The sequence below is a fragment of the Pseudorca crassidens genome, unplaced genomic scaffold (genome assembly GCF_039906515.1).
Source record: "Pseudorca crassidens isolate mPseCra1 unplaced genomic scaffold, mPseCra1.hap1 Scaffold_64, whole genome shotgun sequence".
NCBI lineage: Eukaryota > Metazoa > Chordata > Mammalia > Artiodactyla > Delphinidae > Pseudorca > Pseudorca crassidens.
Genome location: NW_027136316.1, coordinates 676,094 through 695,637, shown reverse-complemented (window position 1 = coordinate 695,637; position 19,544 = coordinate 676,094). Strand labels below are relative to the sequence as shown.

Sequence of the window (19,544 nt, the reverse complement as noted above, 5' to 3'; positions counted from 1 at the left end):
ATTTCATAAACTTACTGGCTATTTTTTCTGGAAAAAACAGATACATAAATATGGGAGTGTAGGAATCGCTCAGGCAAAATCCCAAATAATAGATACAGATGTTTAACTATCAGAAAGGTGGAGCATAACTTCCCAACTCCCTAAATGTGTCCTGCACGGAGTGACGGTACACACTGAATGGAAGGGAGAAAAGTTTGAAGTTACAGTGAGGAACTTGACAAACTCCACCTCAGCCAGGTGATCAAGGGCAACATCAACAGTAGTAAGTCATCTGCAGAGCATGTGCCCTTGATATGAAGTGAAACACAAAACCCCAGGCTAATCACGAGGGAAACAGCTGGTAAATCCCAATTCGAGACTGTCAAGGTCATCAAAAGCAAGAAATATCTCAGAAACTATAACAACTAACAGTGTCCTAAAGAGAAATGGCAGCTAAATGGAATGAGGGTGAGATATCCTGAATGCAATCCTAGACGAGAAAAAGGTAAGTCTAAGAAAATTTGAAGAAAGTGTGGGTTGTAGTTAATAATCAGGTATCAACACTAGTTCATTAACTGTAAAAATGTACCCTAATGACATGAAAGTGTAATAAGAGAGGAAACTGAGTCTGGGCTACTTGTGAAATCCTGCACTATTCTTGTAAATTTTATATAAATTTGAAACAATTTTAAAATGAAAATGTATTAAACAAATTTTTATTTTTTTCAACACATATTATTTTTAAATTGTCCTACCAGTAATTACTATTAATTTCCCCTGTCACCTAGTTGTACTGTTTCATTTTGTTAAATAGAATTTATCACAGAGAGAAGTAAATTACCCATGATAGTAGAAAATTTCCAATAACACCAATTTTACATATTTTATGTTAAATTAAGAATGCACATGTGTATAATCATTTATTATATATTATGTTACTTGGGAGTTTTTGTTTTTTTTTCTTTTGGCTGCAGTCATTTTGCTGGTATGGCTGTATCCTGAGTCACTTTCTAAGAAGTCACTCACCAGAGATGTCTGTCAGGACTCAGAAGTGAGTCTACATGTCACTTCATGGCTGAACATATTCAAACAGCCCATTTATAAAATAAAAATAAAATAACTAATAATTCATTGTGACTGGTTCATTTATTCAAAGAATGCTTTTTAAAAATTTTGTTTCCATGCTTACATTTCATACTAATGGAACAAAATCAAATTATGTGCCAATTCAAATATTACATTAGAATAATGAGAACAGAGTTGTGACCACAAAAATTCAATGTTTCATCCTGATATTTTCTAATCAGAAGTGTTTTTTAAAATATTCAGGGCTTCCCTTGTGGTGCAGTGGTTGGGAGTCTGCCTGTCGAGGCAGGGGACACGTGTTCGTGCCCCAGTCAGGGAGGATACCACATGCCACGGAGCGGCTGGACCCGTGAGATATGGCCGCTGAGCATGCGTGTCCGGAGCCTGTGCTCTGCAACGGGAGAGGCCACAGCAGTGGGAGGCCCGCGTAATGCAAAAAGAAAACAAAAATTCAAACTCAGTTCCTAGGGGATAGCTGAAAGTGACAATATCAGAAAGCCCAAATGGCACACAGACTTGCAAGTGATTGTAGATGTTGCCATATAATGTGCCAGAAATAAATTACCTCTTAGAAGATTACATAAAATTACTTGAAGTTCAAACCCTTGAATGCTTCCCAATTTTGTCAGACTTACATGTTATTATAATGTCTATATCCATTTAGCTCATGAGGTAGGTAAAGATAAAAAGTGATCTGTTCTTATGTGTTTAATACAGTTTAAAAAAGTATCTAATGCTCCTAAGAAATCAGGTTAGATCTGGAATACAGATGAAACTATGAAATGAAAGTACTTTGCTTTGTACAAGAGCAGTAGCTCATCATGTACAAATATGTCAGATAATAAGTACCTTCATGTTAAAAAAGAAAAAATGCCATCACTGCAAAAGAAAGCTTTATTGATGGTACTGACGTAAAAGTAAAACCTAGATATGATATACCTCAGGTAATTACGAGTATATTGGGAAAAGATAATGTTGACATAAAAATGCTCATGCTCAGATATTATACAGGTGTAACTGTGGCAGATTTACGAAGACATAGAAGCCATGTTCCTCCACTGAGTATGACGATGCCAAAATTGTGACCTGATCATTTCTTAACCTTAATGGACAAAATTTCTGCTCCCACAATTTAAAATATGATCTTTAAAATACTGTATAATGAGACGATGTGATATTTTAATGTCTGTTCTAAGTAGTACTTTAAACACACATAAGTCTATCCAATTGTCAGTCAGAAAGATCAGATACAATCAGCTATCATTCTATGCAAATGAATGGCATGTAGCAAATATTCATATATGTGTGTACCTATATAAAACATGTTAGCATATATGAATAAAATCAACTAAGTTATATTAATATTTAAAGTAAAATCATATTAGCAAATGCACTGTGGTGAAATAAGAAGCATCTGGGTATAAATAGATTACAAATTTTTATGCAGTTGTCACAATGGGATAATATTGTGAGCAAAGTGGAAATTGTAAAGAAAGTCGTCCAAGAAAAACATCTTGACTATAGGAAAAATCGCATGCTTATTATAAGGCCTCTCCCCTTGTTTACAACCAATGTCAGAAAGTAACCTTCAACTAGGTTAGGAGAATAAAAACTTTAACAAGACATAGGAATACTCTTTCTGTTGTAGAAAATAAACCAAAATAAAAAGTAAATGAATAAGCTATGAAGAGTCTACAGATAGAAATATCAATTCTTATGGGAAAGAGGCTTAAAATAAATAATAAGGAAATTATAGGTATCCTAATTTCACCTTTTGAATGGAGCTATAGAACATTAAGCTAAAAACCTTCATATTCTCTATTAGGAGAAAATTTATTTGCTATGAATGTATTTAATTTACAAAAAGCAACCCCTGTCTTACCTTTTAAGTATTCTGTTGAAGTTTTAAGTTTTAATATATTTCATCTTAAATGGTCTTATGAAGTATGCAAAGGTTGGTATTTTAAAAATCGTCACTGTGCCTGGAACTTCTAAAAGTGATTCACAATTTTTTAAATTACATTCCTATAAAAATTTTGTATTGACATGAATATTATGATTTTTAATAATACGAGTCATATTGGAATATTGCAGAAGAGTTTTCAATGAGTTTATGTGTATAAATATTTAAGACTGTCACTGTATTATGAGAAAATTTCAAACACAGCAATATTTTGACTTGAAAATGAGAAAAAAGCTAAGAACTACATCTTAAATATTGCTCATTGTGGGGCTTCCCTGATGGTGCAGTGGTTAAGAGTCCACCACCCAATGCAGAGGACACGGGTTTGAGCCCGAGTCCAGGTAGATCCCACATACAGCGGAACAACTATGCCCGTGAGCCACAACTACTGAGCCTGCGCTCTAGAGCCTGCGAGCCACAACTACTGAAGCCCACGCACCTAGAGTCCGTGCTCTGCAACAAGAGAAGCCACCGCAATGAGAAGCCGCGCGCCACAATAAAGAGTAGCCCCCGCTCGCCACAACTAGAGAAAGCCCATGCAACAACGAAGACCCAATGCAGTCAAAAATCAAATAAATTAAATAAATTTTAAAAAGAATGATTTGTAAAAAAAATAAATAATAAATATTGATGACGTAGAGAAAATAGCACAACATGAAAGTTATGAGTTAAGTTTTATTGGGGGAAAAATAAAGACTATATCCTGGGAAACAGAATCTCAGATGGCTCCAAGAAACTGTTCCAAAGAGGCATGGGGAAGGTCAGTGTATATGTAATTTTGGTGAAGGGGGAGTACACGCAATCGAGCACATATAATTTTTGCAGAAGGTTTCTGCTCCTCTCATGCAGGCTCCGGCTAGTGACGTCACCATGAAGGATTTCAGTGCTTCTCTAGACACGAGGAGATACAAGAACTGGGCTCATAAAATCAGCTCCTGAAAGTATCTAACTCTCTGAAGAGCTGTCCTGCCAGCTTCCCCCGAGCACAGAGCACGTCATTTCCGCTCTCCACCCTGAACTCCTTTCAGGGGGTGTTGAAGGTCAGCGGCTGCAGCAGCTGCACCAGCACCTGATTTAATCCTTGTCGAGGTAGACGGCAAGTGCCGATCCATAGCTGACAATACGCTCCAAATAATTTTATTCCTTTAAGACGGAAAAGTAAAATACAATAAATTCTGATTCTGACATGTTTAAACTATAAAACTTAACATAGTGTGTTTTACTACACTTTTTTTTTTACTCTTTTATTTTTTTTGCGGTACGCGGGCCCCTCACTGTTGTGGCCTCTCCCGTTGCGGAGCACAGGCTCCGGACGCTCAGGCTCCGGACGCTCAGGCTCAGGGCCATGGCTCACGGGCCCAGCCGCTCCGCGGCATGTGAGATCTTCCCGGACCGGGGCACGAACCCGTGGCCCCTGCATCGGCAGGCGGACTCTCAACCACTGCGCCACCAGGGAAGCCCTGTTTTTCTACTCTTTCAATACGTTTTCAACTAGATCCACGTTACCTGCACATGATCCGTGTATAGTCTGTTAGTTAAGGTCTTTGAACAAAGGAATAAGTGGATAATTCCGTGCGGTTGAGGACAAGGGGCGGAAACAGTTCTCTTGGCCACTAAAAAAAGGGGACATTTTTACAACCATCCGGGGGCGTCTGAGGAAACCCAGCAGAGTCTGTCCGCGAGGGTGAACTCTCCTGGTCGCCCGCGCCCGAGCTCCTTCCCCGCGGCCCAAGGGTCCGGGGCTCAGCCGCGCCGCCCGCGAGGACACGCGATTCCCGCGCTCCGCCTCGGGCGTGGCTCCTCCCGCCAACCGCCCCGCGTCCGGAACAGACGCCCCGCCGGGAACAGCCTCCACGCCGCCGGCCCCTCGGAGACCGGATCCGAGGGACAACAAGCGACATCGAACGTTACCTGAGAAGGTGGGGATACACCGCGCGGGGCGGCCGGAAAGGAAGACGCGGAACCTCGAGGAGCGGGCACAGCCCCATTGCACCGGCCGGGGCGCGGGTGGGGAACGTCTTCCTCCCGCAGACCAGCCAGCCCCACGCGCAGGTCCGCAACCGCCCTGGCGCCTCCACTCCGTCCTCAGGGAAGACCGCCCATCAAGTCCGGGTGCAGTTGCGCATGCGCCCCATCGCCTGTGACATAGTGGCTTCGTGCCCCCCCTGCAGGCCCTTGGGGGAAGTGTAGGATGCTCGAACTCACTGGAGAACATGTGCCCCCTCCCAGCCAGGATGCTAAGTTACTCAAAATCTCAGTGCCCCAGCCTCTCTGCTGATGGCACTGGTGATGCTCTGTTCCAGCCATGCCCGCTCTCTTGCCTGGGATGTGCCCCACTCTTTGGAGCCATGTCATCTGGTTTTTAGGTCATCCCCCCAAAATGATAATAACCTCTATTCTATGCCACAATGACAGTATCCATTTCAGGTCCCTAGAAAAGAGCCACCAATTTCCACCATCAGATTCTCCACTGGATCTTCAACCTGTTAGACACAGAGGACAGCTGCTCTGCTTGGAATAAAATTCTCTATAGTAATATACAGAGTTGATCACAAACACAAATAACTGAAACAGAAGATGAGAGTAGAAAATCTATGGACTTTTCCTCATTTGAGAATAGGAGTCCACAGTTAATTCCAAGAAACCGTTAGCTATCTGAAGCAGTGGAATACAGCTGACATACCTTGGAGCTTGTCAGGGAGGGAATCAAACTGTGTTTTCCCTCATTTAGCAAATCCTCTCAAAAAATAAGGAAACAAGAAAAAACATTCTGCTTATGACCAGCTTTATACAATTATATTTTTATGCACAAGAAGGTAATGTAAAATACGTTAAATATAAAATATCAGACAACAAAATGATAATGTATTTAAGATACACATTTCTTATATCCAAAATTATTTACAAAATTCATAATCAGTTTCTTAAATAAGCAAACTCATGAATTACATTCTAAAACTTATCCTTTCAGAACTTCACGTGGGATTTTCTGTTTTCAGACTTTGGAATGTAATTTTTTTTGAAAAAATTTCGTCAGAACATACTTTTGTTACAGACTTTAAAGTTAGCTGCTAACAGATATACATGAAAATATCAGTTGTTTGAACCTTTCATAAACTTACACTCACATCATATAACAGCTCAACAAAGGCTTTGAAATAGCAAATGATTCTGCTTGTTGATTTTCTTCCAATAAGAGATTCAGGGACCCAGCAACCTTCGATTTGTGGATTGTCAAACAACAACATGTGCTCTCAACTACGGGTATGTTCCTTGGGTTTATTCCACTCAGTTGTAAAGGGAAAATGTATGGCAAATTGGGGAGCGTGTTTCCAGGGCCTGAGCCTCTACAAAGAAAATATCACTTCCATCCCCAATTTACTTGCTGGGAATCACTCCACTGTGAATGATCTTCGTCCTTAGGGCTCCAGAGAATGTGGACCTTTTAGACACAGCAAGTGGGGGCATCAGACAGAGCTCACCTTTGAGGAGAGCCCTTCTTCCAGTGTTCATGCTGGTGCAGGGAGGTGGGGTAGAGGTGCCCTGTCTCTTGCTTGTGCTAGGACATAGACAGGTATCCTGGTCACTCCTGCTACACGTCCGCCTACATCTGCCCATGTTAGGAGGCCTGTGTACCTGTGCCTGCCTGAGCTCACTCACGCCAACAACCCATCTACTGTTGCTGGAGCCTGAGAACCTTTCTGGCTGTGCACGTGCCTATGCAACTCTGCATCGAAGCCCTCTTTATATAATTTGAAAACTGAAGCCCAGAAAGAAGCAGGGACTTGTCTAGGACACCATAAGTGAGCAGAGGCCAGAATAAAAGTGAGGAATCCAGCTCCCTAAGCCAGTACTCAGTCCCTCCCATCATGTTTGGTTTTGAAATAAGAGCCCTTAAGATCCTGGTGAATTCCTGCCAACTCGGCTCAGTTTGGGCCATTACTCTCTCTGCATCTCCATGCAGACACATGTATGTACAAATAGAAATAGGGTTAACAGCTGGGGATGATGCGAGGGTGGTTAAGGAAGAGAAAACAATATGTAAGTGTTGAGGAGAGCAAGAAAATGTTGGAGAGAACTCTGCCATGGATCAGGGGTGTCCACCCCTCGGGCAGTGTGTCCAGAGGTCGAAAGAATGAAGGGGATTCTCCAAGTTCCCATAGTCCTGCCTGCGCGTGGGCCATCTCCCTAGTGTTCTCCAGCGGACAGGGCCTGGGGTCTTACAGTCCACCATTCTGATCTTCTAGAACCCGGCTGAGCACACACCCCATTCCCCAGTGTAGACAGTGCTGCAGGGGAGAAGGGCTTTCTTTCTCTACAAATTGTGTGCTTGCCGTGGCGGATTGCAAGTGTTCTGCATGCTGGAAAGACTGCTGAGAAACTTGGCTCTCCACCACTGACCACTGTGTTCTGAGAGTTTGGCAAAATGCTTTCCACTTCACGGAGGCCCCGCAGAGGAGGGATTAGCTGGGGAAACGAGGCCTTGTGAGCACAAGGGGGCAGAGCCTCAGACCCGGAGCCAGGGTTCTAGGAAGAAGACCAGTCTTAGTTGGGGCCTCGTGGTCCTCATTTGAATGTGGAGATATTGTTTTGGCTGAGGTCGTCCCTCACGAGCAAAGAGACACCACACTGATGGACAAAACGGTGAGGAAAAGGAAGCTTCTGGGGCCACTTTCACTGCACTGCCCTGGAGCCTGTATGTTCTACTCTATGCCCCTGTGACTCTGAAGAGCTTCTGTGTTGAGGACACCCAAATAAAGGTACCAGTTTTTGAGGGGTGTGCAGGCCCAGGACAACAGTTGTAGTTCTGGACAGGCTTTTGCATCACTGATGCCCACTGAGGGCCACATAGAGGGCTTTGTGGTCCCCCCTGTTACACATACAACTTTAAACTCTTGTCAGTAGCATTCACCTCCACAGTCCAGCTGGTTAAAAATGAGGAGGGCGCCAAGATAGTCACACATATTCCTTCAGCAACTATGTACCTTGCACTCCTTCTCTGCCAGGTGTCCTTGTGTGGGGCACAAAATGACCAAGAGTTCCCTAGTTTCCAGGAGGTCACAGCCTGGAGCAGAGATGGCCAAAAGTACAGGAGCAAGACATATGAAAGAAAAGAGCAAGTGTGAGACTGGAAATGAAGACTGTGCTCTGAGGGAGGTTTGGGGAGTGCCTGGGCAAGAGGGTCTCAGAGGCCTCACTGGAGTGACAGTTATGGGGACCAGAATGACAACAGCGAACCAACCCTCACACATCTGGGAGCAGCATGTCAGGGAGAAGTCACCACTGCTGCAGACACCTGTGGGCAGAGGTGAGTGGACCAGAGATGCTAGAAAGTGATGAGTAGAACTGGAGAAAAAGCTGCGGGTGTTAGGGGGAGTCAGGAAGTCAGGGCCATATCCTGGGGTCTGCTAGACTGTTAGGTATCTGTTTCTTTCTAACAACATTTACCCCAAACCTTGCATCTTAAAATTACATACATTTAACAGCTCGCAATTTTTGTGGGTAAGAAATACGGGCAGAGCTTAATGGACTCCTCTGCATCAAGGTGTCTCACAAGCTGCGGCTGCAGCCTCAACTGAGACTCAAGTGACAGAGGATTTGGTCCCAAATTTACTCACAGTGTTCAGGATGCAGGTTGGATTTGGAGTTTGAGTTTCTTTCTGTGTGTTGACTTGGGCAATGCCTCGATTCTCTCCTTTGTGGGGCTCTTTATATGACAACTCAAAACATCTGTGCTTGATTCCTCAATTCAGGGATAAGAGAGAGAAGTGGAAAATTAGAGAGGGAATAAAAGCAAGGTAAGCAATTTTTGAAATTAAAGCGTACACATGACATTCCATCACTTCGGCTAAAATCTACTGATTGGGGTATTTGCTAACCACTTAGTAGTTACACAGGGGTATGTATAGGAAAGGTGGTGTCACTGGGTGCCATATGGAGGCTGCCCACCACACAGGCCAATTTGAGTCACTTGAGTCTCATTCAAATTATAACAGGAAACAACTGAACAGTTTTACTCCAAAGGGTGACAATGTGTGAATTTCCATTAATTTCAACCCCCTCACGCTGCTGACCTAAAAATGAGGCCAAAAGGGGAAGTGACAGTTCCAATATCACCTTCCTGAGACTCAGATGTCTTTTGAGTTATTTTATGCTGTGTCCCACCCCTTCTTGTAATTTTCCAGTCTCTCCTTTGTGCCTTAGACACACGTGACACTAGCTACAGCTGTTATATAGATATTATCTCAATGCACATGGTGATGCTCCTAGAAAGGACATTCTAGCCCGATCTCCACTGTGCAGGTTGGAAGACTGAGGAACAGCTGAGAGGAGCAGGGTGATTTCCAGGACACAGAACTGGTGAGAAAAGGGACTGATTTCAGTTCTATCTCCTGAAATTTAGGACCCTAGTTACATTTCCAGACAGCTGTGACCAGGGCTGTGTCACCTCATCGTGTACAAAAAAGAGGATGACATTGTGTGTGTGGGGGCAGTTAACAGCCTAGAAGCAGATTTGGGTAGATTTGATGGAAGGGAGGACCCCAGGTAATAAAATCTTGTATAAGTGACCTCATTTCCTTGGTGAGAGGCCCCAACAGAACTTAAACACTGGTAACGAGACACCCACATTATATGAAGAGCCCCCCAAGAGCTCACTCGACTGGAGACTCTCAAGAGAACAATCTATTCTCCTGTTGTTCCCCACTTTTCAGCGCCTCTGGGCTGAGGGACTTTTCGGGCGCTGTGGACATTGCTCATCCCTCATCACTGATACCTCTGGCCATTTGGCAGGAGGCACTGAAAGGTAAAACAGGGCAGCCCAGCATTGTTTGTGTGTGAAGGGGGTGGCGGGGCCAGGGAAGGAGGGGTACGGCCTTCCAGGGCAGGGGCGTGTTGTCAAGTGTCGGCAGCCTGGGGGGGGTTCTCTCATGCCCAAATCCCAGTTCGTTGCTGGCAGGATGAGAGGTGAGCCCTGGAGACCAAGGTCATATGCGCACATGTTAAACCTGATCCCTAGAGCTTTCATCTGCTTTCCCCCCTGGCTGGGGGATTTGACAGACGCCTCTCTGTTCCTGAACTGAGGAATAGAAATTCTCATGGGGACTCTCCCTGTGGCAATGTTCAGATAGGCTCCTGATCACTCCTGGCCCAGCTACCAGACAGTGTCTTTGCAGAGTTCCACCCAGAGATCTTTGAGGAGCTGGTCAATGGGTTCAACTCTTCCACGTTTCTAGGCAAGGGGCAGGCCACCAACAACATCAAATTCTGGTCTTCAGTGAGAACAGGTGCAGAGGAGTCTCAAAACCCAAGACTTACAGGTGATCAGGGTTGGCCTAGAACCCAAACATGAATCTGGCAAGTGCCTGGGGTCCTCTGAGGAATGTGGTTTTCCAGGGCCTTCTGCTCCACATGAAGAGCAGACCAAGCCTCAGGCAGCTTAGAGAGAATGTCATGAAGCCCGTGCTTTGGGCAGTTCCCTGTTTGACCTGCATGATCTTGAGTACTTGTTTGTAATTCCTAACCGTCTATTTTCTCATGTCTACAGTGGTGTTTACTGATGACTAACTAGGATAATGCACTTAAAACCGGGAGGTGCTGGCGTTCCACAGAGAAGAGAATGCCTTGAAGGGGTCAACGGTCTATTACCCCCTTCCACTTAAATTGTACTTTTAAACATAGAACCTTTTTCGGGGTGGGCACTCAGGTCCTCCTCTTGCACCAGTTCCTGCTATGCTACTAGTTTCTGGTCTGTACTCCACATCCTGATCCTACTGGTGATTTATGGTGTTGCCATTGTGTATATGTCCTTCCTTGTCTACACGGTGTGAAAAGAGACAACCCTGTCCCCAGATGATGCCTGAATAATGCTGCCCCTCAAAACAGGCACAAGGAAGAATCACGGAGAGTCCCTGGTACCAGCTTTCCCAGGTAGAAACATCACCTACACCACGCTGTTCCTGTGCTCCAATCAGGCCTTCACTACTGCCCAGCAGGTCCTACATGATCAGTTTCATAGGCGAGGGCTGCCCCAGCCATAGCACGGTGGGGAGTGCCCCACCTTTTTCTGTGTGTCTTTGGAATGTCACCACACCTCTCTGAGCTTCACTTTGCTCTTCTCACAAGTAGGGGGATAAAAGTATGAACCTCGTAGTGTTACTGTAGCAAGTCACTGTAGATGCTTGCCTGGTGGCTGGCTCTGAAGAGAAGGCTGCTGGCCATGCTGTGTGTCTTCACATATATATTTCTCTCTCCTCAGTGAAGAAACACTCTGCCTCATCCAGCACCGGCCTGTGGTCTTTGTGAGTTTGGAAAAGCACATAAAAATCACCCTGATTTCCTATTTGCAAAGTTTTGTGTTTGCATCCATCTGGTTCTGGACCTAGTCCTTGGTGTGGACAGATTAGGAATTTCTGGGAGCAGGCAGAGGAGCTCAAGGTCCACCCAGATACCTGGGATGGTTCTGGTTGGCATTCACTCATTCAGCAATATAGATTAAGTACCCAGTACATGCAGGCATTTTCCTAGACACTAAATTTAAAGAATAAAACAGACACAATCCCTGGGGCTAAATTATAAACTGAGTTTCAGATCATCTCTCTAGACATCTTAAGTAGTCATGTCCAGAGTGCACGAGAAGTGATGCCCTCATGGCTGCCTCTGCATATGGGTGCTCCTCCCATATTACAACACAAATATGAACCACAGGACCAACTAAAACTCTGAGTGGTCTTGGGCTCACAGGCTCCTCTGTCGACCCGAATACCACTGTGCTAGGCCTCATCACAGAGTGGGGTTCTGGAGGCTGTGCTGGGCAAGGACAGGCAGAACCCTGGAGCTCACACACCTTTCAGTTCCCATAGGAATGCTTATGTCTTGGGGCTTCCCCTGAAGAAGCAAATGAGTCAGAAATCTGTGGATAGGGTCCCAGCCTCCCTGGAATCAGAGGGGTTGAGTTAGTCCCTGAGACACTCATCCCCTCCATAGCCCCGTCTCACTCCACCTGCCCTCCCTACATCTACCTCCTCTGGCACCCATAACTGGGGACCAGAAGAGGAGGTGAGGTGAGCAACATGTTCACAAAGCTGTCTCAAGCTCAGTTCTATGCTCATGTGCATGGAGGATGGAGTATGCTGTGCTCATGACCTTGGAGAGGAGTGTCAGTAAGAAGACCAGACTCACACAATCTCTGTCGGGCTCAGGCCTTCCAGTACAAGGATAACCACAGTGGGGTTGGAAGTGGGCTGAGGCCATCATCTGGGTCCAAGAGCCAAAGGAGGGTGCTTCGGGTGCACAGCATTGAGTGAGGCCAGGCATCCGGCTCTGTTCCCCACGTGACTCCCCCCACGCTCTGTCTCTCATCTTAGGCACCTGGTTGTGTTAGTACCTGCAGCTTACCTGGCAACCCCTGCTCTGCCCCTTTTTTAGGCTAAAGTTGGCCTACATGCAGGTCAGTTTGCCTGCCTCAGACATGAAACACCATGCCCCATTTTCCTGGTCCAGAAGGAGATTTTAGAGTCCACTGAGGCAAAGCCAGAGGGTAAGAGGGACTGCAGGCAGGGAAGATTCTCTGCATTAGGGTTTAGGGACTGGGTATTCCTTTTAAAGACGTAGATGTTTCTGTTTGGGGGAAGGCACAGGGAGTCAGTTACGTGGGTGAACGTTTCTCTTTATCCTGCTCTAGTGCCAGCTCCAAGGTTCTTGCTTGCTGAAGGGTCAGAAGAAGGGTCAACGCAGTGTTAGAGACAGCTGCACCAGGACCATTGGCTCTGATGGGCGTGCGGAGTAGGTGGGCGCTCATGGTGGGCCTGAGGCCCCACACCTGCCTTTCCATGGCCTGGACTCCTATGATCAGGGTGCAGATCCCCAGCTCCATCACTTATCAACCACGTAACCTGGGCAAATTCACTTTCCACCTGAGATCAGTAGAGATGGACAATGAGAGGCCTTCCCACACAGTGGCTGTGCAGATTAAAGGAGGTAGAACAGGCAGAACATCAGGCAGAGGCTGGTCCATTGTTTGGGGGAGGAGAGCTCACTGTGTGCAACCAGATACCCGGGTCACCCCCCAATCTGCCCAGAGACTCAGCAGCCTCAGCACCTATTACACATCTGAAGTGCACTTAACCTCAAGGGACAGAAACAAAGCCCCTGGTTGCAGCTGCACAGAGGAATGTGCATTTGAACAAGGAATTAGAGCAGAAGGGTGACCGGGGTGGGTGGAAGATGCTCCCTTGGGTTGGCCAGAATTGAGCTGCCTTGTGGAGCTGGCAGTTAGTGGAGATGGGCAGGCTGGGCTATAGCCTCCACTTCTGAGCTCCCACTGTCAGTGACGACCCTGCCTGGTATGCAAAGATGGGGTGTGGCAGACCCATGTGACGTTCCCCCTGCTCCCCAGGCCGTGTTCAAGAAGGTGGCTCCCGCTCAGTGCCTGGGCTCCATCTGGTCCCAGAAAACACGTTTGGAAATGAGCACATGGCACCAACCATCCATGCCACTGTCACCCATTTCAACAGTGTGGCCAAGTGCGTCATCACCACCTGCCTCAGGGACCTGGGCATGATGGCCCAGGAGAGGGCCTGGGTGGTGAAGCACTGTATGAAAGTGGCCAGGGTCTGCCATTGGAGGTCCAGCAGAGTAGCTCTCCAGAGTCCTGGAACTGCCACTTCCAATGTAACAGATTTCAGGATTGAAGTCTGTGGTCTAAACCCCTGCACCATCCCTATGAGGCAGGAGATAGCTGGGTCCCAGGGTGAACAGCTGGAGTTTCTGCCCTGTGGAGAGATACTCCAAAATATCAGGAGTGAGAGAGGAGGCTGGGCCCTGCCCAGATAAGAGATAAAAGAGCACATATTCCTCATTCTCGAAGTCAAGGAGACCTTCCCAAATACACACATGCAGAAAGGCTCATTGAAGGTCAAAAAGGGAGGGTGAGGGTTAGGGTTAGGGTTAGGGTTGGTGATGTCTGCATACATCCGTGTTGCTCCCAACCTCCAGGAGAGTTGGAAAATATGAGAATGTACGACCAACGGGACACACGGAGGAGGACGCCAGGCACGGACACACTCTCCTGGTCACACAAAACAGCCCCGTGGTCCCCGTTACCCGAGGGGAACCACGGCGTGCTGGTCGACCCATCCAGTATAACCAAACCTTCCCAGAGCTCAGCGCCAGCCTCAGAAGCTATAGACCTGCTCGGCCAATCTCCGGCGACAGCATGAACCGCCCACTTCCCGGCGCCACCGAAACAGTCGCCGCCAGCGTCGCCGGTCTCCCGGAACTCTGCCTCGGGCACGGCGGCTGAGTCCCAGTCCTCGCAATGGGCACTGAAGCTCCGGATGGAAGGGAGGGTCTCAAAGCGGCCTCCACTTGGCGTCCGACAAGCGGCGGGAAAGTCTGAGGCATGGATCCCGATTGCCGGCCGGCGAGGGTACAGCGCGGGCCGCCCAAACGCCCGAGTTCGTCCCGGGGCGTCCGTCTCGGCGCTAGCCCCTGTATCAGTACCGCGGGAAGCGACCCCGGCCACAGAAGAAGAGGGCGGGGTACTGGGAAGAGGTCGCCTGGAGGCTGCCGCGGAGAAGCGCTCCCCACGCGATTCCCGGCCGGGCGGGCGTACTAGTGGCCCACAGCGCTCGGGCGGGTCCCTGCTCCTGGGAGCACTTAGGGATTTTGCGGGGACTTGGGCTGCGTGGACTCTAAAACTGAAACCATGAAAGTACACGTAGAAAACATGTATGAATGATTTTTATTCTGTGGTTTCAAAATGGAGTGCTTGTAAAGCATTTTTTTTTGCATGTTTTTTAAAAGTCCAAAAATCATCCAAGAAATGAATGATAAACTTGACCACAAATTCATCTTTACATATTCCACAAGCAAAGTCCAATGATAAGAAACCGGTGTGTGAGCAACATTTGTGCAAATACATGTGTAATAAGATTACTGATATCAGAATTATTTAATATAAAAACAGAACATTCAGTGAACATAGCCATTAAGAGGGATCAGGTAAGGAAATTCTAGTATGTCTACACAATGTAATATTATTAATTTGTATTTAGTTTTTGATATTTTTACATGAAGTAAATCTATAGGTGTAAAGATGTTGACTTGGAAAAATGTTGATGATGGACTGTTCAATGGAAATAGCAAGTTGTAGGACTTCCACTGGTGCTAAAAATAAAAATTAAGGCATACACACACAAAGGAGAGACTATAGCATCCATGTGATCCTACGGGAAAATATGACTCTGGAATCAACCACATAAATGTGTCATTCAGGAGAAAGATCATCTAAATCACCTTATTCATTCCTTAATCAAATTTTCATTTATTAACAACTATTTTCTGAGAACCTCCAATATTTCAGAATTTGAACTGGTATGAGGATTGAAAGATAAATAACACTATGGCCTTACTTTCATAGACTTCTTCTTCCTAATACAGTAAATTAAATTACCCTGCAAAATAAAACTACTGATATTAAAAACTAAATGTAAATAAGGGTTTACCCATTGTATAATTCCAAAATTTTGCTACTAATTTACAAAGAAAAGTTGGCACTTTACAAAGTAAAGTTGACATTTAAAACATTGTCAGTTCTGGATCCTTGATTAGGCTGTATATTTTCAGAAAGCCTGGGTTATTAAAAATACTGTCTAAAATTCTGGACTTCTGTAAAGTTGCACTGCAAGATTTAGAAAGAGTAAAGCTAGATTTCTTTTCCTAAGAGCCAGGTTTCCTATTTACTGGATCATGAAATAAGTATTTTTTAAAATTAATTGTTTGGATTCGAAAATAAAGTTTTGAAAATCAATAATGGCTTTTATTAGAATAGAAAATCTGCTGCACATGTGCCTTAAAATTCATTTATCTGCCATTTTATTTGAACATCCATGGGGCACCATTTTCAAGAATACTGTACAAGAGGATCTCTATTTAAATCATTATTTTGGGCTCCTAATTTTCTCTTAGCTTAATTTTAGAGAATCCAAAACACCCCAAATAACACAGTATTGTCATATAGACATTTCCTGAAATGTGCTATAAGCTATATACATTATTGATAAATTTGAAATGAAATGTATTGATAAATACATAATTAAAAAACAAAATGTATTTTGTTTGTGTAATTATTATGCAAGAATGCACTTTTAAGAAAGAAATGTTATATGACATGCAACAATCTCTGGAAGTTGCATGAAAATGCTTTTGTATTTAATAACCGAAAATTATGTAGTCCTAGACTTTGGTTATTTTTCTTAAGTTTTCAGTAGCATATTAAATTATGTATTCATTATTTCATCAATGTGACCATTTTTAGAGTTTGCTTTACTCCCAAGTGTAAATTAGAACTCATTAACTCCTGATAGTTTTCTATCAATAAATTATTATTTTCTAAAAAATATAAATAAAATAAATAAATTTATTTATTTTTAAAAAAGGGATCCTATAATGAAAGAAATTTGTCTTCTAAAAAGCAGTGATGTACAGGGTTAAGAGTTGTTGTGCAATGTGCAGATAAAATAAAAATGAAGTTCGTTGCTATTGTCATCCTTAGTGCAATTTCACTACTCAGGTTTTTTTCAGTATACCTGGAAAATTAAATCTGTGATCACTCTTAAAGTCATATCTTTTTTTTAAAAAATACATCTTTATTAGAGTATACTTACTTCGCAATACTGTGTTAGTTTCTGTTGCACAACAAAGCGAGTCAGCCATATGCATACACATATCCCCATTTCCCCTCCCTCTCGAGGCTCCCTCCCCTCCTCCCTATCCCACCCCTCTAGGTCATCACAAAACATCTAGCCATCTCCGTGTGCTATGCTGCTGCATCCCACCAGCCAACTGTTTTACATTCGGTAGTGTAAATACGTCGATGCTACGTTCACTTTGCCCCCCACCCTGTGTCATCAAGTCCATTCTCTATATCTACCTATTTATTCATGCCCTGCAACTATGTTCATCAGTACCTTTTTTGTTTTTTTAGATTCCATATATATGCGTTAGCATACTGTATTTTTTTCCCTCTCTCTGACTTACTTCAGTCTGTATGACAGACTATGTCCATCCACCTCACTACAAATAACTCAATTTTGTTTCTTTTTATGGCTGAGTAATATTCCATTGTATATATGTGCCACATCTTCCTTATCCGTTCATCTGTCGATGGACATTTAGATTGCTTCCATGTCCTGGCTATTGTAAATATCGCTGCAATGAACATTGTGGTGCATGTCTCTTTTTGAATTATGGTTTTCTCAGGGTATATGTCCAGTAGTGGGATTGCTGGGTCATATGGTAGTTCTCTTTTTATTTTGTCAAGGAACCTCCATACTGTTTTCCATAGTGTTGTATCAATTTACATTCCCACCAACAGTGTGGGAGGGTTCCCTTTTCACCACACCCTTTCCAGTATTTATTGTTTCTAGCTTTTTTGATAATGGCCATTCTGATTGTCATGAGGTGATACCTCATTGTAGTTTTGATTTACATTTCTCTAATAATTCGTGATGTTGAACATCTTTTCATTTGCCTCTTGGCCATCTGTATGTCTTCCTTGGTGAAATGTCTATTTAGGTCTTCTGCCCATTTTTTAATTGCATTGTTTGCTTTTTTGATATTGAGCTCCATGAGCTGTTTGTATATTTTGGAGGCTAACCCTTTGTCTGTTGCTTCATTTGCAAATATTTTCTCCCATTCTGCGGATTGTCTTTTTGTCTTGTTTATGGTTTCGTTTGCTGTGCAAAAGTTTTAAGTTTAATTAAATCTGATTTGTTTATTTTTGTTTTTATTTATGTTACTCTAGTAGGTGGGTCAAAAAAGATGTTGCTGTGGTTTATGTCAAAGAGTGTTTTTCCTATATTTTCCTCTAAGTGTTTTATAGTGTCTGGTCTTACATTTTTAAGTCTTTAAACCATTTGGAGTTTATTTTTGTGTATGTTGTTAGGGAGTATTCTAATTTCATTCTTTTACATTTGCCTATCTAGTTTCCCCAGCACCAATTATTGAAGAGGCTGTCTTTTCCTCATTGGATGTTCTTGCCTCCTTTGTCATAAATTAGGTGCCCATATGTTTGTGGGTATCTGTACCATCCTGTACCATGGATCTATATTTCTGTTTTTGTGCAAATACCATACTGTCTTGATTATTGTAGCTTTGTGTTATAGTTTGAGGTCAGGGAGCATGATTCCTCCAGCTCTGTTTTTCTTTCTCAAGATTGCTTTGGCTATTCGGGGTCTTTTTTCTTTCTATACAAATTGCAATTTTTTTTGTTCTAATTCTGTGAAGAATGCCATTGGTACTTTGATAGGGATTGCATTGAATCTGTACATTGCTTTGGGTAGTATAGTCATTTTCACAGTATTGATTCTTCCAATCCAAGAATATGGTATATTTCTCCACCTGTTTATTCCACCTTTGATTTTTTCATCAGTGTTTTATAGTTTTCTGAGTACAAGTCTATCACCTTCTTAGGCAGGTTTATTCCTAGGTATTTTATTCTTTTTGTTGCAATGGTAAATGGGAGTGTTTCCTTAATTTTTCTTTCTGATTTTTTGTTGTTGATGTATAGGATTGCCAGAGATTTCTGTGCATTAATTTTGTATCCTGCAACCATACCAAATACAATGATTAGTTCTAATACTTTTCTGGTGACATCTTTAGGATTTTCTATGTGTAGTATCATGTTATAGGCAAATAGTGAAATTTTTACTTCTTCTTTTCCAATTTGAATTCATTTTATTTCTTTTTCTTCTCTCATTGCCGTAGTTAGGACTCCCAAAACTATGTTGAATAAGAGTGGTGAGAGTGGACATCCTTGTCTTTTTCCTGATCCTGGTGGAAATGCTTTCAGTATTTCACCATTGAGTATGAGGTTTGTGGTGGGTTTGCCACATATGGCCTTTATTATGGTGAGGTAGCTTCCGTCTATGCTCATTTCCTGGAGAGTTTTTATCATAAATCAGTGTTGAATTTTTTCAAAAGCTTTTTCTGCATCGATTGAGATGATTGTATGGTTTTTATTCCTTAATTTCTTAATGTGGTGTATCAGATTGTTTTATTTGCGTATATTGAAGAATCCCTGGGACCAATCTCAATTGATCATGGTGTCTGATCCTTTCAACGTGCTGTTGGATTCTGTATGCTAGTATTTTGTTGAGGATTTTTGCATCTATGTTCATCAGTGTTATTGCCCTGTAGTTTTCTTTCTTTGTGATATCTTTTTCTGGTTTTGTTTGGTATCAGGGTGATGGTGGCTTCATACAGTGAATTTGGGAGTGTTTTTCCCTCTGCAAATTTTTGGAAGAGTTTGAGAAAGATCGTTGTTAGCTCTCCTCTAAATAGTATTTGGTAGAATAGAATAGAATAGAATTTGAGAGAATTCCCCTGTGAAGCCAGCTGGTCCTGGACTTTTGCTTGTTGGAAGATTTTCAATTATGATTTCAATTTCATTACTTGTGATACATCTGTTTATATTTTCTAATTCTTCCTGGTTCAGTCTTGGAAAATTGTACCT

The 19,544-nt window shown here is 43.5% G+C and overlaps 2 long non-coding RNA genes across 2 annotated transcripts in view; one reads left to right on the top strand and one right to left on the bottom strand.

The window, feature by feature from the left end:
- LOC137218232 (uncharacterized) overlaps window positions 1–19,544 on the top strand; it is a 1,013,945-nt gene that overhangs the window by 417,424 nt on the left and 576,977 nt on the right. The window lies entirely within an intron of this gene.
- Window positions 3,690–5,187, bottom strand: LOC137218227 (uncharacterized). The gene is made up of 2 exons (XR_010940538.1): window positions 4,940–5,187; window positions 3,690–4,171 (listed from the first exon to the last, which is right to left on the bottom strand). It is a non-coding gene; the product is annotated as an uncharacterized lncRNA (long non-coding RNA).